Source organism: Pantherophis guttatus, chromosome 2 (genome assembly GCF_059756535.1).
Source record: "Pantherophis guttatus breed Tessera chromosome 2, ASM5975653v1, whole genome shotgun sequence".
Taxonomy (NCBI): domain Eukaryota; kingdom Metazoa; phylum Chordata; class Lepidosauria; order Squamata; family Colubridae; genus Pantherophis; species Pantherophis guttatus.
In genome coordinates this window covers 227,832,487-227,850,158 of record NC_142064.1, presented here as the reverse complement: position 1 = coordinate 227,850,158, position 17,672 = coordinate 227,832,487, and the positions used below count along the sequence as shown (strand labels likewise).

Here is a 17,672-nt window from a genome sequence, read left to right as displayed (position 1 = left end):
TTGAGAACTACAACAAGAAGAACACAATTGGTTTTTGCACTTTTCCAATTTCTGGTCAGAAAATCTAATAAATAATGCATATAATAGCAGAAATTGTGTATAAAATACTGTATATAATTCAGGGCTATTGCTTAGCCTTTTAGTAATCTGAAAAGACTGAGGCCTAAAGTGGTTCTAGGCAAAAAAGTAAAAAAGAACAGCAATACCAGGACAAAAACTAAATAAAACTAAACTGAAATTAAATCAGATGCAATTACCAAATGAAGGTGATCACTAATTCTATGAATAACAACTTTTCTGTCAGATTCAGTATTTCAAATGGTCAGCAACCTCTTTGGGGAACTCTGGGACCACTTCCAAAGTTTTGGATGGCTTTCCTAAAGATCATGCCTCCCCACATTTGAAAAAGTATAGATAGATTCCAGAGAGAATTACAGGATGCTGATGCTGATAATATCCCGTTCCCTCATACAGAAGCTGTTTTGCCAGATTACAAAAATTCAGTCAACATTTATGATCTACTTTCTGAGACAATTTTCTGTACTTCCTGTAGGCAACAAATAACATGACGATTTAACTAAATGTAGCCTCTGGTTGTTGTTTTCCAGAGATATTGGTTGGATACTTTCCCTGCTATTTGCCAAAGATAGAAGAAAGTGTCTCGAAACATGACAGAAAATTGTTTAATCACTGTGGTTCCTTCCCTGCCCTTAATTTTACATTTGATTCCTTATATATTACCATTTGTCCTATTGCTTTTTATACAAATAAACAGGCTGCACAAATCATCATCACTACCACCACCATCACCACCACCACCATCAATCATCATCATCTCCAAATCTTAACATCAGAAGACCCAAAAGAAACAATAGCAGTGTTGTTCATAATCTTGGATTCGCCACTATTGCATATTCTTGGATTAATTGATATGATTAAGATGCACAGAATCCATTTATTATTCTGTTTACTGTGATCTAAACTGGTTGCTCCCAAATAAAGCAAACACTGCATTGTGTGTCAGCACGTTTTCAATTCTTACAGTTTCATAATCTTGGCTTGTTTGGAAAGAATAAACCAGTGTCACATGTTCCAGTATCCTGAAAAATTGCCTCCTATTGTTTTTACCTTACTCAAAGGAAGAGCAAGCAAAATGTTTCAAACTAACATTTGAGGGCTGTCAAACTCCTTGCATCTCACTGGAGGCCCAAATGACCAGGCTCAAATTACTCCAGACACATTATACGAAGACCTGGCTCTCTGAAAAAGGTGGAAGAAAACAAAAGAGAATGATCAGCAACAAGGTGGATGGACTCATCTAGTGTGGCAATGGTACACCATTGGACGATCTGAAGGACCCACATTAAGAGCAGGTCATCAAGTAGAAAAATATATCTATGTCAGGGATGTTTTCCGCAATGACCTCCTGCAACCCTCTGCCAGTGAAAATAGAGCTCAGGAGGGCTGTCCATGTCCCTCACAATGCTCTGTTTTCACTGGCACAGGCATCGTGGGCTGATCCTTTGCTGTTTCCAGGGTGGCCCCGCGGCCAGATTGAAGCATCTCGTGGGCCAAATCCAGCCGCCGGGCCTTGATTTGACACTCCTGATCTATGTGGTCACTAAAAGGTGACACTGACTTGATGACACATAATCAATAAGTCAATCAATCAATAAATCAATCCATCCATCCATCTATCCACCCATCCATCCATCCAAAATGAGATCAAATAAAATCTTCTGACTACTTTCTCCCTAATGCAGATAGTGAGTCCTTTGCCCTTTTCTTCATGTAAACAGTCCCAAATAGTATAGCCTTCGCTAACTGGAAAACTAGTCCTGACCCTTGATAATTCTGGATGCTTTTCTCTTGGTTGGGAAAAACTGGGAGAACAGATTCCAGTTTGGAAACTAATCAGTCACGCAAATCACATTTTAGTGCAATTATTTTTCTCAATGGCTTCCTTATCAACAGATTTCTTTGCAATTATTTCAACTAATTCAAAGGCTTTGGAGAATAGTTTAGTTGGCAGAAGGCTGAAAGAGGGTGAGAAAATGGAGAAGGTTTTTTTTTTTTTTTGCAACTGCTGGGAAACATGCCAGTAAACAGCTGAAAAGATCATTATTTACCTTATCATAGCCTACTCTGCTGCTTCAGATAGATTTCTATTTTTAATTTTCTATGGCTAAATTAGTGAGAATGTATTTTTGGTGAAGCGTTATCAATGGACTGATATGTTGAACTGATTGTTAAATTAAGGCAACTTTATAACATACTATTTCAGATACATACTGCATATGTACAGTGGTACCTTGGTACTCAACTGCTTCAAAACTTGTTGAATTTAGTATTCGATGTATTTTGACACAAACATTTGGTCCTGGTACTTGTTTGTTTGGTACTCAATGCCACTGTGATAGGAAGAAGGGGGAATGAACAAGAAGTCGGCCATGTTGGGAAAGTCATTGCAAAAGGAAGCAGGGGATGGCCACATGGAGCAACCAGGAATTTAATTTAATTTAATTTAATTAATTCAATTTATATGCCACCCCTCTCCGAAGACTCAGGGCTCACAATACATTTTAAAAAATCATTATAAAAAATATTTAAAAATTAAAAACATTAAAAACTCATTCATGCCATTCATGGCCGGATCTCACCAGATCACAAGAGCGAGATCAACGGCCCTAGGCCTGCCGGAAAAGCCAGGTCTTCACCACTTTTTGGAAGGCCAATAGGGTGGGCATGGTCCGGACCTCAGGAGGTAACTGGTTCCAGAGAGCTGGGGCAGCCACAGAGAAGGCCCTCTGCCGTGGGCCCACCAGCCAGCATTGTTTAGCTGACGGGACCTGGAGGAGACCAACTCTGTGGCATCTTACCAGTCACTGGGAGCTATGCGGCAGAAGGCGGTCTCAAAGATAACCTGGCCTTGAGCCATGTAGGGCTTTAAAGGTAGGGCTTTAAACCAACACCTTGAATTGTGACCGGAGACCAAGAGGGAGCCAGTGCAGCTCGGGGAGAATTGGTATAATGTGGGTGTATCTAGGTGCACCCACAACAGCTCGCGCGGCTGCGTTCTGGACCAACTGTAATCTCCGAACACTTTTCAAGGGTAGCCCCAAGTAGAGCGTGTTGCAATAATCTAACCGTGAGGTGACAAGGGCATGAGTGACTATGAGGAGAGCCTCCTAATCCAAGTAGGGTCGCAATTGGTGCACCAGGCGAACCTGTGCAAAGGTCCCCATAGCCATAGCTGTCAGATGTTGCTCTAATCTTAGTGTGAGTCTAGGTGGACATCCAAATTGCGAGCCCGTTGGGGAAGTCGGCCATGCTAGAAAGGTCACTAATATAGGAAAAGGGACAGACAGGAATTCCTTTCTAGCCATGGGTCGTGTGGTAAGTCACATGGTTTGTTTGGTACTCTTCAATTTTAGTACTTGCTGCACCTCCTGAACCCAATTAATGACGAGTACCAAGGTACTACTGTACCTTGTTTTTTATATTTAAAAATACAGAAACATGTTATTTACATTTTGATCCTACCTTTTTATTTATAACTGAACATAGCAAACTTACTTAATTTTCCTGCCTCCTGTTTTCCCCATTACAATAATCCTGTGGCAGGGGGTGGGCTAAGAGAAAGGGATTGGCCCAAAATCACCCAGCCAGCTGTCATACCTAAAGGAGGCCTAGAACTCACCATTTTCTGATATCTAAGCCAGCACCTTCATCACCACACAAAATTATCTTTGTTGCAGGGAAAGGCAATTGGCCTTAGCTCTAAAGTCTAAATGCTTGTTTCTAGTGCACACCTAATGGTCGGAGGTACAAATTGCAAAGTAAAATGTAGAGTGGAACATTCGAAGTTGAGCATTCAATCACTCTTTTTCCCTCAAACATTTATCATTCTCTGATCACTCTCCGCACAGTTCATTAGAAAGCTCTGGCTTTTGACCCATTTTCTCCACAAGATTTTCTATAAACCTTTGGTGTTATCTGTTATCACATTCATCTTTTAGATAAATAATGACAACAATCTCAGGTTAATATTAATCTTAATATTACAGAGATGTGAATTTCTGGTCCATCCACTTCTTTGACCTGGATGTCCCTATTGGTAAGAAAGCAGCTTCCAGGATGACATTCAGTGGTTGGATGTAATTCTCTGTCTGAAAAGACTACAAGTCCTTGTTGTATAAAAAATGGTCCTGAATTTGTTCCATAATAAAAATGGGCACATTATTTTTTCCTCTATATTAGGTAACTTTCTATATTGAAAGGCATGTGTCCCATATAATGTGTAGTAAACAAATTTTGAATATTTCATTGTTTATCACATATACATATGGACATATACATATATGACAAACAAGGAAATATTCAATATTGTTACACATCACATGGAACACACACTCTCACGTGTGTGTATGTATGCATGTTTGTATGTATGTATATATCTATTTACATATATATCTATCTACATCTATATCTATCTATATATGTATCTATATCATCTTTCTCTCTCCCTCTCTCTTCCCCTCCCTCCCTCCCTCCTTCCCTCTCTCTCTCTCTCTCTCTTGGTGAAACCATTATGCCTGGCTTTGTCATGGGAAAGTATGTGCTCTTAATGTACATCCTGTATTATCCATATGGCACATATTATTTAAGGATTAAAACCATGGGTTAACATACCAAGTTCATAATTTATAGTTAAGAGACCCATGCCCCATTGGGTTGTGGTTAACCTATTTTTAATTAAAGGATATCCTGTATTCAAGTAATAAATAAATCAGCATGAAAACGGCATGACACATCTATAAGGGTAAACCGTATCGAAGGACTAATGTCAATCCTAATTGCAGAACTATTGATTTCATTTTCTATTCAACCATGAATAGGAGAGATCAAACACCAGCAAAATATGGAAAATAATACCTGGGATACAGGAATAGGATCTTTAACTGTGTGTGAATTAGCAAAGGAAACAAGAAATCCTTAGCTTGCAGTTCAGTAACAGAGGTTACATGTTTGATAGACATTTCCTTCAAAGCAAGAACAATGCCCAATGTTGATGCTTTTTAGCTTATACAGCAGTTTTTCTGTAATCAGGCTTTTTCTCTCACAGTATCCCTATGGGAAATACCATGCTTATTGCCTTGTTGCAGACTAAGCCGAAGAGAAAGAGCTGGCTTAGAGCCAGTATGATGCTGTAGTTAGAGGATTGATGAGACCCAAATTTCAATACTCACCTAACTATCAAGGACACTGGATAACCTTTATCCATCCATTCTTTCTCAGGGTAATTTGCTTCACAATTTAGCTACCATATGGGTAAATAAGATGGCAAGAAATAGACATATGTGATCCAATTCACATCCAGTCCATATTGGTAGTGCTGATTTTCACAAATCTAATTTCCTATTGCTCTATTTATATTCTCTGCAGAAAAAATAATGTTTCGGTTTGTATATATTACCTGTAACTTATGTAAGAAGCTTTTCTAATGTAAACTATTTTAAACACACATTTTCCAGATACACCTTTTTTAAACATGAACTTTCTAAAAGCATGAATTTCAATATAGCATTTCTATGATGCCTCTAGAATAGAGGATGAACCAATGCGACATTCAAAGCAAATGGACTATCCCTCCTTTCAAAGAGTGGTTCACCACTGCCTGAATCCAACCTCATTTCTTTCAGCATCAGTTTCCTCAATATATGCTTTAAGTTCTTCGGCTGTGGAAGTGAGCAATCATTTTTTCCCGTAGCTGCTACTGTGGTGAAAAGATGGAAGAAGAAATATTACCTCTGTTGGTTTATACTTATTAAGCAGCAGCTAGGGCACTAGATAGAACTATTACTGAGTAATCACTCATCTCTTGGCAATCCCAGATGGTTCCTTGAATTTTTGTAAGCCTTCAGGAGATGAATTAAATAAAGATATACCTGGAGTGATGTTAGCAGAACACAAGAAGTGAGTTCAACCAGACACGGGGATGAGCTCAAATTCAAGCTTGTTATATGATGATAAAAAGAATAGGATGACTTTTCTGCTTTATTGTGTCTGAAGAATAATGGTCAGCAGTACTACTCAGAGTATCCAGAATTCTTTTAGGGAAGGATGGTCTGGAAGATTCTTCCAGTATAAATTGAAATTGTCCAGCTGATTATTTCATAGATGAAATTGCTCGTATTTATTTCAACGTGGAAGCTGGATACTGTAGATGGCATCTGAATGAGATGATAGAGATGATATCTTGTGATAGGAAAGTTTTAAACCTATGAATCTCAAGGAAGTGGACAGGATCCTCTGTAAAGTCAGATTGCCACATGTGGATTAGATCTCATATGGTTGATTAGATGTACTGGGAGAAGAGTGGAAATTGGATCCAGGCAGTGGTCAATACACTTTGAGAGAAGGGATAGTTCCATTTGTTTGAAAGTGGCATTAGTTCACATACACACATCCCATTCTAGAGCCTATTCTGGATCCACTGGAAATAGCTATCTATTATTCCATCTCCAACATCCCCTTTGTGTGGAGTGGGGAGTTTGTTGAAATAGTGGCAAAGTGACAATTGCACAGTTCTAGAGGACATGGATTATCTGGGCCCATATTAGTCACTCTTATGGAGGAATTCAGATGTGAGGAGCCAAGATCTTGCTGTCCTGTATCTCTCAAAGGCACCATGTCACAATGACTCTACCCTTTCCTAAGTGGGTGAGTCCAGTACCTTGTGGCAGTGGGAGAGGACAGGACTTAAGACAGTTTATTACAAGATACCTCAGATCTCTGTCCTGTCTTCAATCATGTTTAACAACTACATGAAGTTACTGGAAGAGGTCATCTTTCATTCTGGAATGTTATATCATCGATATGCAGATTATAGTCAGGTATTTATCTCCACCCAGTCTGAATGGTGGAATGTGGAAGGTATCCTGACCTAGTGCTGGAGGCTGCTTAATTCAGGCACAAGAAACCAGGAACCAGGATAGAGTTCAAAAGTTTATTCCATGCAACCCATACACAAGAATCTGATCTACTAAGGATCAAGGCAAATTTGTGCCAGATAAAAATAAACAGACTTTGGGTGAGGGTGGGGAGTGTAGGGACTCCAGACTGATGATGCATTTGACCCCACCTTTGAGCTCAGCCTGGTCACCTCCTACATTAGAGCCAGGATGGGATGTGGAAAAAGAGAATCAGATTCAACCCAAGCAAGAGAAAATGGTTATTAATTCAGAAGGGGGCTTCTGGCTTCATATCTCCTGGTAGAAGTGTAAAGTTATTGTTTTACATGAAGATGGCCATTCATTCTTTTATCATCTCATAATTGAGTAACTATAAACTACAGGGATCTGTTCTGAAAGATTACCTGGAAATGTTAACATGTTCAAAATCAGTAGAGTAGTTCATATGCAATGGTCCACTACAGATAGATTTACTGTGTGGAGTCATTCATGGCAGAATGTTATTACTGTTTTGTTATATTATTATTTCACATTCATATTGTTATATCCTGCATATAATTTGTGGGAACTCAATTGGTAAAAATATTAAGAATAATTAAATAATAAAATGCATACTTTATTTCAGTACATTTCCTGTACATTTCCTTCTCTGACCTGTTTATAGTATGTTTATTCACACTGAGTATGCTGCAACCGTTTCCAGGGCCTTCATCCCAGTGATTGAACACAAAGAATAATACAGTTTATATACTGAGTGGAACAAAACATGGAATTTTCCCTGGCGGGGACTGAATAATTTGTTGATATAAATTTACAGTCAAATGAGTTGGAGAATATAAAAAGAATAATTGTTTTGGTAATATTATTTCCAGATTTTTCCAGGCTGTTATGTGCCAACCCAACAATCAAATTCCACTGTTCATCATGGGAAGAAACAACTGAATGAAAGGGGGTCATTCAGAGATCTCTTACAAAGGCATATGCCAATGTAACCAAAGTATGTGAAATAGTGTAAGAACCATCCTGAAGTGTGCATTGCTAAACTCCCTGATGTTCTGCTGTGTGTATCACTTATGGTAATATGTAGTACTTCAGCTTCATGATGGATGTTTAACCTTTCAAGAGAATTATATAAAAGTGATATTCTATAACATGACATTAAAAAAATCCAAGAAGCAGCAAGATTTATAAATGCAGCATACATCAACCTTATTCTGCCAAGTGATATGGACTTTGAATATCCAATGTTGCGTATAAACTTTATTTAAGATAGACTATTTTGGCATTCGGTTAACAAATTTGTCATTCAACTCAGATCCCTGGAATCAAGCAAAGGAAAGGAAGGTTTCATATATGAACCAATAACACTGGGCTGGGGTTATAAACATGGTCTTAATTATTTTTAATCCCTTTTCTCTCTCTCTCTCTCTCTCTTTTATAAGCTTTGTATCCAAATTATTACTCTTGCCTTGTTTATCTCTGGCAATTTGGCCCTATCAAGTAACTTGAATCAAGTTGTTTATAGTTTATTTTGAGTATGTTGCCAGACTCTTTGTCCATACTTTCCATGGAAAGTGCTCACAGAAAATTCAGGGATAATCAGTTCCATGCTGGCCTAAAGAACCATAGGAGAGAAGAGGGATTTCTTTGTATACAGTCCATGAAAAGGAATTGTTGAGCATTAGAGCCAATGCCGTATATGTAGTTCATTCTTGGCCATCTTCATTTAAAAATCTCAAATTACAATAGTGGTCAAGACTATGACTTGAGACCTTGAATAACCATTGCCAATCAGGAGGAACAATTCCAACTTAAATGAACCAACGTCTCATACAGTTTAAAGCAGCTTTGTATAGTCATAATGAAATATAATAATAATAATAATATCAAGTTTGGATACTCGAAAAGAATGATACATTGTCAGCAATTTAAACATTCTATTATGTGGCCAAGCAAAATATTCCGAACTAAAGAAAGTATTCCAAATTAGAGGAAGATACAACATTGCAGTTACAGTAAGAGAACCTGGTCTTCTTTGATGATAATTATTACCTATCATCAGCTATGTAGGTGTAGAGCAGGGGGTGTCAAACTCGATTTCATTGGGGGCCACATCAGGGTTGTGTTTGACCTCGGGTGGCTGGGTAGGCGTGGCCAGGTAGGCGTGGCCAAGTTGGTGTGGCCAGCTCAATGTCACTCGTGGCAGGGGCACCTATGGTGGCCTGGGCAGGACTGGGGGATCTACTTTTGCCAGTAATTTGTTTTGCCAGCTCTCTACCAGCAAAAACGGAGCTCAGAGGGCCCCACGTGGCCCCCCCGGGCTCCATTTTTGACTAAGATAGCCTCCTGCAGCCCTCTGCCAGCAAAAAAAGCCACCACACATGGCCCTCCCGAACTCTGTTTTTGCTGGCAGAGGCACCATGGGCCAGTCCTTTGCTGTTTCAAGGGCAGCCCTGTGGGCCAGATCTAAGCAGCCTGTGGGCCACATTTGGCCAGTGGGCCTTGAGTTTGACACCCCTGGTGTAGAGTGATGGAAGCTAGACTATCAATATCAACTGGATTGCTAATGACCTCTACTTCTGCTTTATTAATTTCTTCCATTTACTTGCCAACATCTGTCTTGGGCACCTTCTGTTACAGACCACTACATTTTTTGGGGAGGAAAAAAGGGCAGAGAAATGAAATAAAGGGAAAGCATAGGTGAAACATCTCTTTTTTTTAACACTGCTGTTGTCTGCCTGAGAGACTTCTACTTTGTTATACATTGACATAGACTCTACACCTGAAAGGACTTGCATCCATTTACTCTATAACGATACATCTAGTCCATGGTGTGTAGGTAGAACCACCATTATCAATTCCTTAACAATGAACATATTCATTTGCAACTTCATGGAATATGTGTTTCTTGATAAGGAGGGATAATTAGAATTGTGTTTGATGAAAGAAGAATCAACTATATATGTGGAAAACATTTCAAAGAGAATCTGGTCCATACATATACATATACATATACATATACATATACATATACATATACATATACACACACATACACACACACACACACACACACACACAACACACACACACACACACACACACACATAAAAACTATTACTATTACTAGAGTGAACACAGATTAATAAAATGGTGTTCAGCCTCTCTTTAAAATAAATGCTGCCTGCATCCCACAGATGGGGCTTTGCTTCTTGGCACAAGTTTCTGTGTCAACAAGTTGGACCAGCGGTCGGGACCCCTGATCTAATCCACTAGGAAACCACAATTACTATCGGGTAATTTAATTTAAATCCAATCTTTTTTTCTTGAAGTTTGAGCACACTGCATCCTGTGAAGTTCTTGGTGTGCTCTGAGCTTGGTGTTCAGAGAACTCTGCACCTGAAAGGACTTGCATCCATTTAGAGAACACCAAGGACCCCACAGTCCAATCCTGAGCTACAAATAATCTCTTCTATCAGTAACACTGCTTTCTGTCCTGTTATTTGGAATAATAAAAAAAAACAGCAGTGCTCTATGGCAGGGGTCTCCAACCTTGGCAACTTTAAGACTTGTGGACTTCAACTGCCAGAGAACACTGGGAGTTGAAGTTCACAAGTCTTAAAATTGCTAAGGTTGGAGACCCCTGCTCTATGGAATAGATTAAACCTTCCCTTATCAGATGCCTCCTTGCATAAGGTGGAGGATAATTTCCAGAATGCTCAGGAAGAATCGCCATATAGTTGAACACATCTGCAGAGAGTTGGGATCTGTGGGATGGTTCTGTGGAACTGAAATGACTATTGTATCACCTTTACTCCAAATTAATCCCTTCCATTATTTTTCATAGGGTAAAGGGTATTCCCAACCCTCTGACAAGCTTCTTATGCCTATTCCTAATGGATAGGTCAATGCCGGTGGTGAAATTCAATTTTTTTTTTACTACCAGTTATGTGGGCGTAGCTTGGTGGGCAAGGCAGGGGAAGGATACTGCAAAATCTCCATTCCCACCCCACTCCAGGGGAAGGATACTGCAAATTCCCCATTCCAACCCCACTCTGGGACCAGCCAGAGGTGGTATTTGCCGGTTCTCTGAACTACTCAAACTTTCCGCTACTGATTCTCCAGAACCTGTCAGAACCTGCTGGATTTTACCCCTGGGTCATGCTCAGAACTAACACAGCTGTCTCCAGGCTTGAGTTTTGTGTAAAGCAAAATGTCTTTTCACAGCCAGGACACTTCATTTTTTATGAATGCAGACTAGAATCATGGTAGCCACTATAAATGATTAAGAGGTGTTGTCATTTCAATCAGGTAATTCTATCCAGTACATACTGAAACATATTCTCTACATTACCAAAGACAAAGCAAGAACCAAACTGAAACAGAAAGAATAGTGAAGCAGGGGATTCGATAATGCTAACAAAGTCTAAATCATGAGATAGGAACAATTTCTGCACCGACAGACAATTCCCCTTAAGATGAGCAAATGACATAAGGGATGAAAAGAAACAATGGTTCTCCTTGGGCAATGTTCCATATGTGGACAATGCCTACAACACAACCTCAGTCAAAACTGATAGAACTTTTGTATGTGATCAGATGGTTTAATGAAAGGTGTTTGGTGGTGATACATCTGACTGTGCTTACATTAGGCCTTGGAAGAGATACCAATTAATCCAACCAATTACTCAACTGAAAGGGTCCTTTTATTAGCTCTTTAAGAATGGTCCTGGCAAAACAGACCATGCCTCTTAAATACATTCTCCCATCCATTAACTCTAATTGGTCCATAAAGATAAAATTAATTGTTGTGTGCCAGTGAAAAGCCAATATTAAGGGGCTTTACATTAAACACCCATGAGTCCTATGAAAACACAGTTCTTTCCAGATAATTAAAAGGGTAGTGTATGCTATAAATAAATATGTCAGACTGAACAACAGACCATAAACTATTGAATTAGATTTCTAACAACTGCAACAACTAAAAGCAATTGCATTTTTAATGCTATGGGATATAGGCACTGTGTATCATTAAACAGCATAGAAAAGAAGATTCACAGACTCCCTGAGAGTGGTAATGCACCATGCCTCATCCAATAAATCTGAGCAGTAAGAGGAGGTGATAGCATGTATAGAAGATAATACATTCTTACTAACAAGAAAAAAGGTGATATTTGGAAAGCATATCTGTCTTTCCCAACCCCTCTACGTATGTGCCCCTGGTCTTTTCAAATTCGGAAGTTCTGCAAGTAGATGTCCCATCCATTTTACTTTTCAGATTCCAGAAACAGAAGTTATAGGGAAAAAAAAGTATTATAATCCAAGTGATTTATAACCAAGACACCCCCTGCCCAAACCTCTATCAAGAATGTGCAACAGGCTGTTTAATAGTTGCACATGGCACAGAAGAGTAGAAAAGTGAATGGTCAGAAAAGCGTTTTATCAGAAGTGGTAAATAAATGCCATTGATGTTACACTATCTTTGGCATTATCTCCTGAAAATATATGTGACCAAAGAAGCTTTGTTACATAAAGGGCTGGTATCTTGGCACTAGTATTTGGTAGGGAAGACAAGCTGAGGAAGGAGGCTTACCTCAGGATCATCAATGTAACATCTAAGTATATCGCAAACACCTACTTCAATTCATTGTGAGAATGCAGCAAGACTTATTTTCTAGTAGCAAAGACTTAGTTGGGGTTTACTTTTGTTTCCTCTTATTAATATTGCTTTGGGTGTTAGTTAATCCCCCCCTAGAGCTCTCTACAAATATTAGTGTACAACTATATCCTATCTTGCCAGCATGGTGATTTGCCCTGGGGATGATGAGTGTTATAACCTAACATTTCTTAAAGACACAAGGCTGATTAAGGCTAGTTTAGATTGCAATAGTGGATTTATGTCATTTCTTTGAATTGGGTTATGTCTTGTAACTATTTGCCCCCCCCCCCAAGTGAGTTATAGAAAGAAAAACTGTTTTCAACAGTTGGTATTTTATGATCACCCACTTTGGGCAGAAAGCAAGATATAAATTAAATTAAACTATTACCAGAGGTACTCTTGTGTGCCAGGTAGAGTTGTAATTTACCCTGTTTAATAACATGGAGCATCTCTAAATGAATAATGATGCTGTATAGTCAAAGGTAGAGTGTACTACTTTGTGTAGGTTATGATATATTAAGGAGCACTTTTTATTTATCATTTCAAATACCCATGTGCCTCTGTTATCAAATTTATGCTAATGTTACTTGTATAATTCACAAACAAGTCTATGTTTGTACTTTTTTCACTGTACACACCTGATCCATTGGGAGAATGATTAATGTCATTTGAGTCAGTTGAAAAATACCACCACAAAACAATTTACTTTTGATTAAATATAGTTTTGATGTGCAATCATATTTTTCTTTTAACCAAAAGATTGTTGGCAATTTACATTGTGTTTCCACCTATCGTAAGGAGTATGTTGTATCTCAGTAGCCTTTTCATGACAATGAGATGCCATAGCTTAATTAGAGTTATTGTATCCGACTTGCAAAAATCCAGGCCAACCATTAAATGGTAGTAAACAAATATCATCCGTTGTGTGTGGATCTTCACAAGTCCAGTTATTGTATTCTTAAGGTTAATGGTACAGCATTTTTCAAATAACTCTAATAGCAATAGCAATAGCACTTATTAGACTTATTACCACTTCATAGTGTTTTACAGCCCTCTCTAAGCAGTTTACAGAGTCAGCATATTGTCCCCAACAATCTGGGTCCTCATTTTACCAACAGATAAAATGAAGGATGGAAGGTTGAGTCTACCTTGAGCCAATCAAGATCGAACACCTAGCAGTGGGCAGAGTTAGCCTGCAATACTGCATTCTAACCACTGTGCCACCACAGCTCTGTATTGTACTGTATCCTGTAGACTACAGAAGGCTTTTGTGTGAAAGCATGCAGAGCTCTTTCCTATGCCTGCACAGATGAGCAATCTGAGTTTGTATGAAGTCCCCTAAATCTTATCTGTAGCCACCAGAACATCTCTATGGCAAGATTGACTGCTTCAGCCCATATTTAAGGAGGGATTTAAGAACCTAAAACCTAGGACTTTCCAAAGTCCAAGGCCTCCATTTCAGGGGTGCTATTCAGCAGGTTCTGACAGGTTCTGGAGAACCGGTAGTGGAAATTTTGAGTAGTTCAGAGAACCAGCAACTACCACCTCTGGCTGGCCCCAGAGTGGGGTGGGAATGGAGATTTTGCAGTATCCTTCCCCTGCCACACCCACAAAGCCACCCCACAAAGCCACACCATGCCCATGAATCCATGCCCACAGAACTGGTAGTAAAATAATTTGAATTCCACCACTGCTCCATTTCTACCCTTAACATACATCTAAGCCACCTCAAATTCCAAGAAATCAAAATAATGGCCCAAATAATCCAAATATGTCATGATTCCCCAGCCGTATCCCCTGTGGCCCTTAAATATCTGGCCACAAAAAAGGTTGCTCATCTGAACAATGTAAACCACCCTGATCTAGATGGCATCCTGATTGTCTGGCCAAGACTCAAATCCTGGAAAAGATGGAAGGAAAGAGAAGAGGAGGACAACCTAGCAGCAAGGTAGATAGATCATGCTTTACAAGCCACAGGGGCCATAGGGATGCTGTTGGAAAAGCTGAAGGAAACATCAGGAAATCTCTTTTCTAGAATGTGGTCATTAACTCTGAAGCCCAACACTCCCCAGCAGATACTGTCTGTGCAAGCCTACATTAGTATATTGATTCTTGAACAACTCCAAGATGTTACAAGATCTGCTTCTATTGCCCCCCTGGGGGCCGGGAGTTTTTGTTTTCCTTTTGATTTTAAGTAGCAAAATAATTTGCTATTTAAGCACAGAAGCATTTTCTTAAAACCACAAAGGACCTTTAAAATGTCAATAGCCTTTTTTAGTGCTAGATTAGTGCCACAATTGTTTTTTTTTATTAATGAAATAAAGAAATGATTAATTATTAGATATAAGCAAACTGCAAAGATAACCTACTGAAATGCACTGGAATTATATATATTTTTTCTTCTGAATGATCTTTAGAAGGGTAGTGAATAAAGTAAATAGATGATTGAAGAAACTTGGGACAATAATTCTAAATATTCTAAATATAAGTATTAGAGATAAATGTAAACTATATGAACAGGACTGGTGAAATCAAACAAAATATACTGAATTTTGTATTGTCATGAAAATATAAATTCATTTAGTCAATTGATATCCCTCCATAAAGGACATTTTGAGTTTATAATAGATAATAAAACAATAATTGGAAAAAAGCAATAAGATTCAAATCAAATCAAGTATTGCCAAGTAATAATGAGATAGATTTGCAGACAAAAATGGATAATATTAAGCTGTGAAATATCAGTGGCAGACTTAATGAAGATGAGAGTGGAACACTGAAAAACAGTTTCATGAAATTGTTGTATTATCTCTATAAAACACAAATTGTCTATGATAAAAAAAACACTTATCTGTCCTAATAAAATAAATACTCACATTTTAGGACTTTCAGAGACATAAATATTAACACTGATCTGAAGTGGCAATTGCTATTGTTCCTTCATTTCTTTTGTCAAGTGTTTTAATAAAGAGAATGTGAATTTAAACTGAAGGATAATTCAGTTCCATTTATGTCACCCTTTCAGAATGAAAGCACTGTCAGGGTTCGACCAATGCCCTAATTAAATCATGAGCCTCGAGCCAAGCTTCAAAAGAAATCCAGTTATTTATTAGGAGCGTCATGTCAGCACGTTCCATGTGAAGCCAACTCTGACCCCACTTAATTTACATCCTGGCTCTGACCATGTTTCCACCCTCCCCCCCAAGGTGTGTCATCAGTCACATTCTCCAACGAAGCAATTTCACGGGTTGTAGAGATCACTCCCCTCCAGCCACTGTGGATAGCTGTAGAGATGGCCTTGACAGAGACTGGAATGTGCTTTTGTTTTGACGGAAATGCTTCCTTGCTGCAGCTGCAAAATTCATTTTCCCATCCCCCTTGCCTATGGCAACTCGAGAGCAGGCCAGGGATGCTTTGCAAGTTGACATTCAGCTCCCCTCACTTCCTGAAGGCAACCTGTGCAAAGCAAAGACAGTTTGAGTACAGGTATAGATTTTAGGGTTACAATTCTCCCCCAGGCTTGTTTGGGTTGTCTGCGTGGAATTTAGCTATAAGGTGGTCGGCCTGGATGTTTCTACTCTTTACCCAAGATGCCTCTGATAAGGGGTAGCCCTTCCATTTGATTAGGTATTGGAGCTTGAGTTAGGTCCCACTTTAGGGGCTGTCCCAGGCAGGGCTTCATCCCAGGGCCCCCTGTCTTTAGGAGATCTGTCATGGGTTTGGCAATCTTCGTGAAGGAGGGGATGAATTGCCTGTAGAAATTTGCAAGTCCTAGGAAGCTTTGTAACTGTCTGGGGGTGCAAGGGAGCTGCCAGCCCAGGATGGGTTGTACTTTGGCTGGGTCCATTTCTATGCCGTCATTTGACACTTGGTAGCCCAGGTAGTCTAGCTGTTCATGGTGAAAATTCACATTTTGGCAGCTTGACATTCAGGTTTGCTGCCACAAGTTTTTTCAGTAACTGGCAGACTAGGAGTATGTGGTCGTTTCTGGTCTCAGTGTAGATGAGGATGTCACCCAAGTAGACAAGGACCCCCTTATAGAGGTGCTCATGCAGCACCTCGTTTATTAACTGCATGAACACCACCGGGGCCCCTGCAGTCCAAAAGGCATCACTTTGAATTGGAAGCTCCCTAGGGGGCAGTTGAATGCTGTTTTCCATTCATCCCCCTCCCTGATCCGGACTCGGTAGTATACTTCTCTGAACTCTAATTTGGTAGACTTTTCCCTTGGCTAGGTGAGATAGCATGTCCTTCATGAGAAGGGAGGGGGTATAGGATGTGTACATCATGCAGTTTATACCTCTAAAGTCAATGCATAATTTCATAGTTCTATCTTTTTTTTTCTTTGAACAGGACTGGGGCTGCGACCCATGGCTTGGCTGGCTCGATGAACCCCCTTGCTATGTCTATGGCTTTTGTTTATGTATTTGTGCATTTCTTGCATTTCCCGGGGCATCATGGTGTACAGTTTGGGTTTGGGTAGTTTTGCCCTGGGGATGATTTCAATGGCATAGTATGTCTTGCAGTGGGGGGTAGGACATTGCACTTGGCCTTGCTAAACACTTCCACGTGGTCCTGATATTCTCTGGGGATCTGTTTGGCCTCTGGGGTTTTGTCGGAGGTGTCTGCCAGTTGTTCTGGTGGGCCCTTTGGGAGGGTTCCCTGCATGGGTGATGCTTCTATTTGCTGGTGTGAAGGGGGTTGGGGTCCTCTTGCTATCCTCAGCCTCCGGTTGCCCCCTTGCTACCAGATGGTCGGGCCCCACTTGTCTAGGAGAGCCCCAGTATGACCGCGTCTGTCATTTTGTGAGCTACGAATCGAATTGCTTCCCAGTGATTCACTAGCTCTAGCTTCACTGGTTCGATCAGGTGGCTGACATAGGTCCCCGCCAATAGGCCCATCAACCTGTTCGAACCTGCTCAGGTGGGCCAGTCTTTTCACTCTAATCTCCAGTTTCAGGACCATGGTTAGGTTGATCAAGCATCTAGTGCAGCCTGAGTCTATTAGGGCTTGAAAAGTCCCCTGGGTTCCTGTTTTTG

At 39.8% G+C, this 17,672-nt stretch overlaps 1 protein-coding gene and 1 long non-coding RNA gene across 9 annotated transcripts in view; one reads left to right on the top strand and one right to left on the bottom strand.

Moving 5' to 3' along the window:
* The window catches only part of FGD5 (FYVE, RhoGEF and PH domain containing 5), a 157,071-nt gene that overhangs the window by 110,071 nt on the left and 29,328 nt on the right, over nucleotides 1-17,672 (bottom strand). The gene's annotated exons all lie outside the window — the stretch shown is intronic.
* On the top strand, nucleotides 7,857-17,040 carry LOC117673893 (uncharacterized). The gene is made up of 2 exons (XR_004593603.3): nucleotides 7,857-7,971; nucleotides 16,987-17,040. It is a non-coding gene; the product is annotated as an uncharacterized LOC117673893 (long non-coding RNA).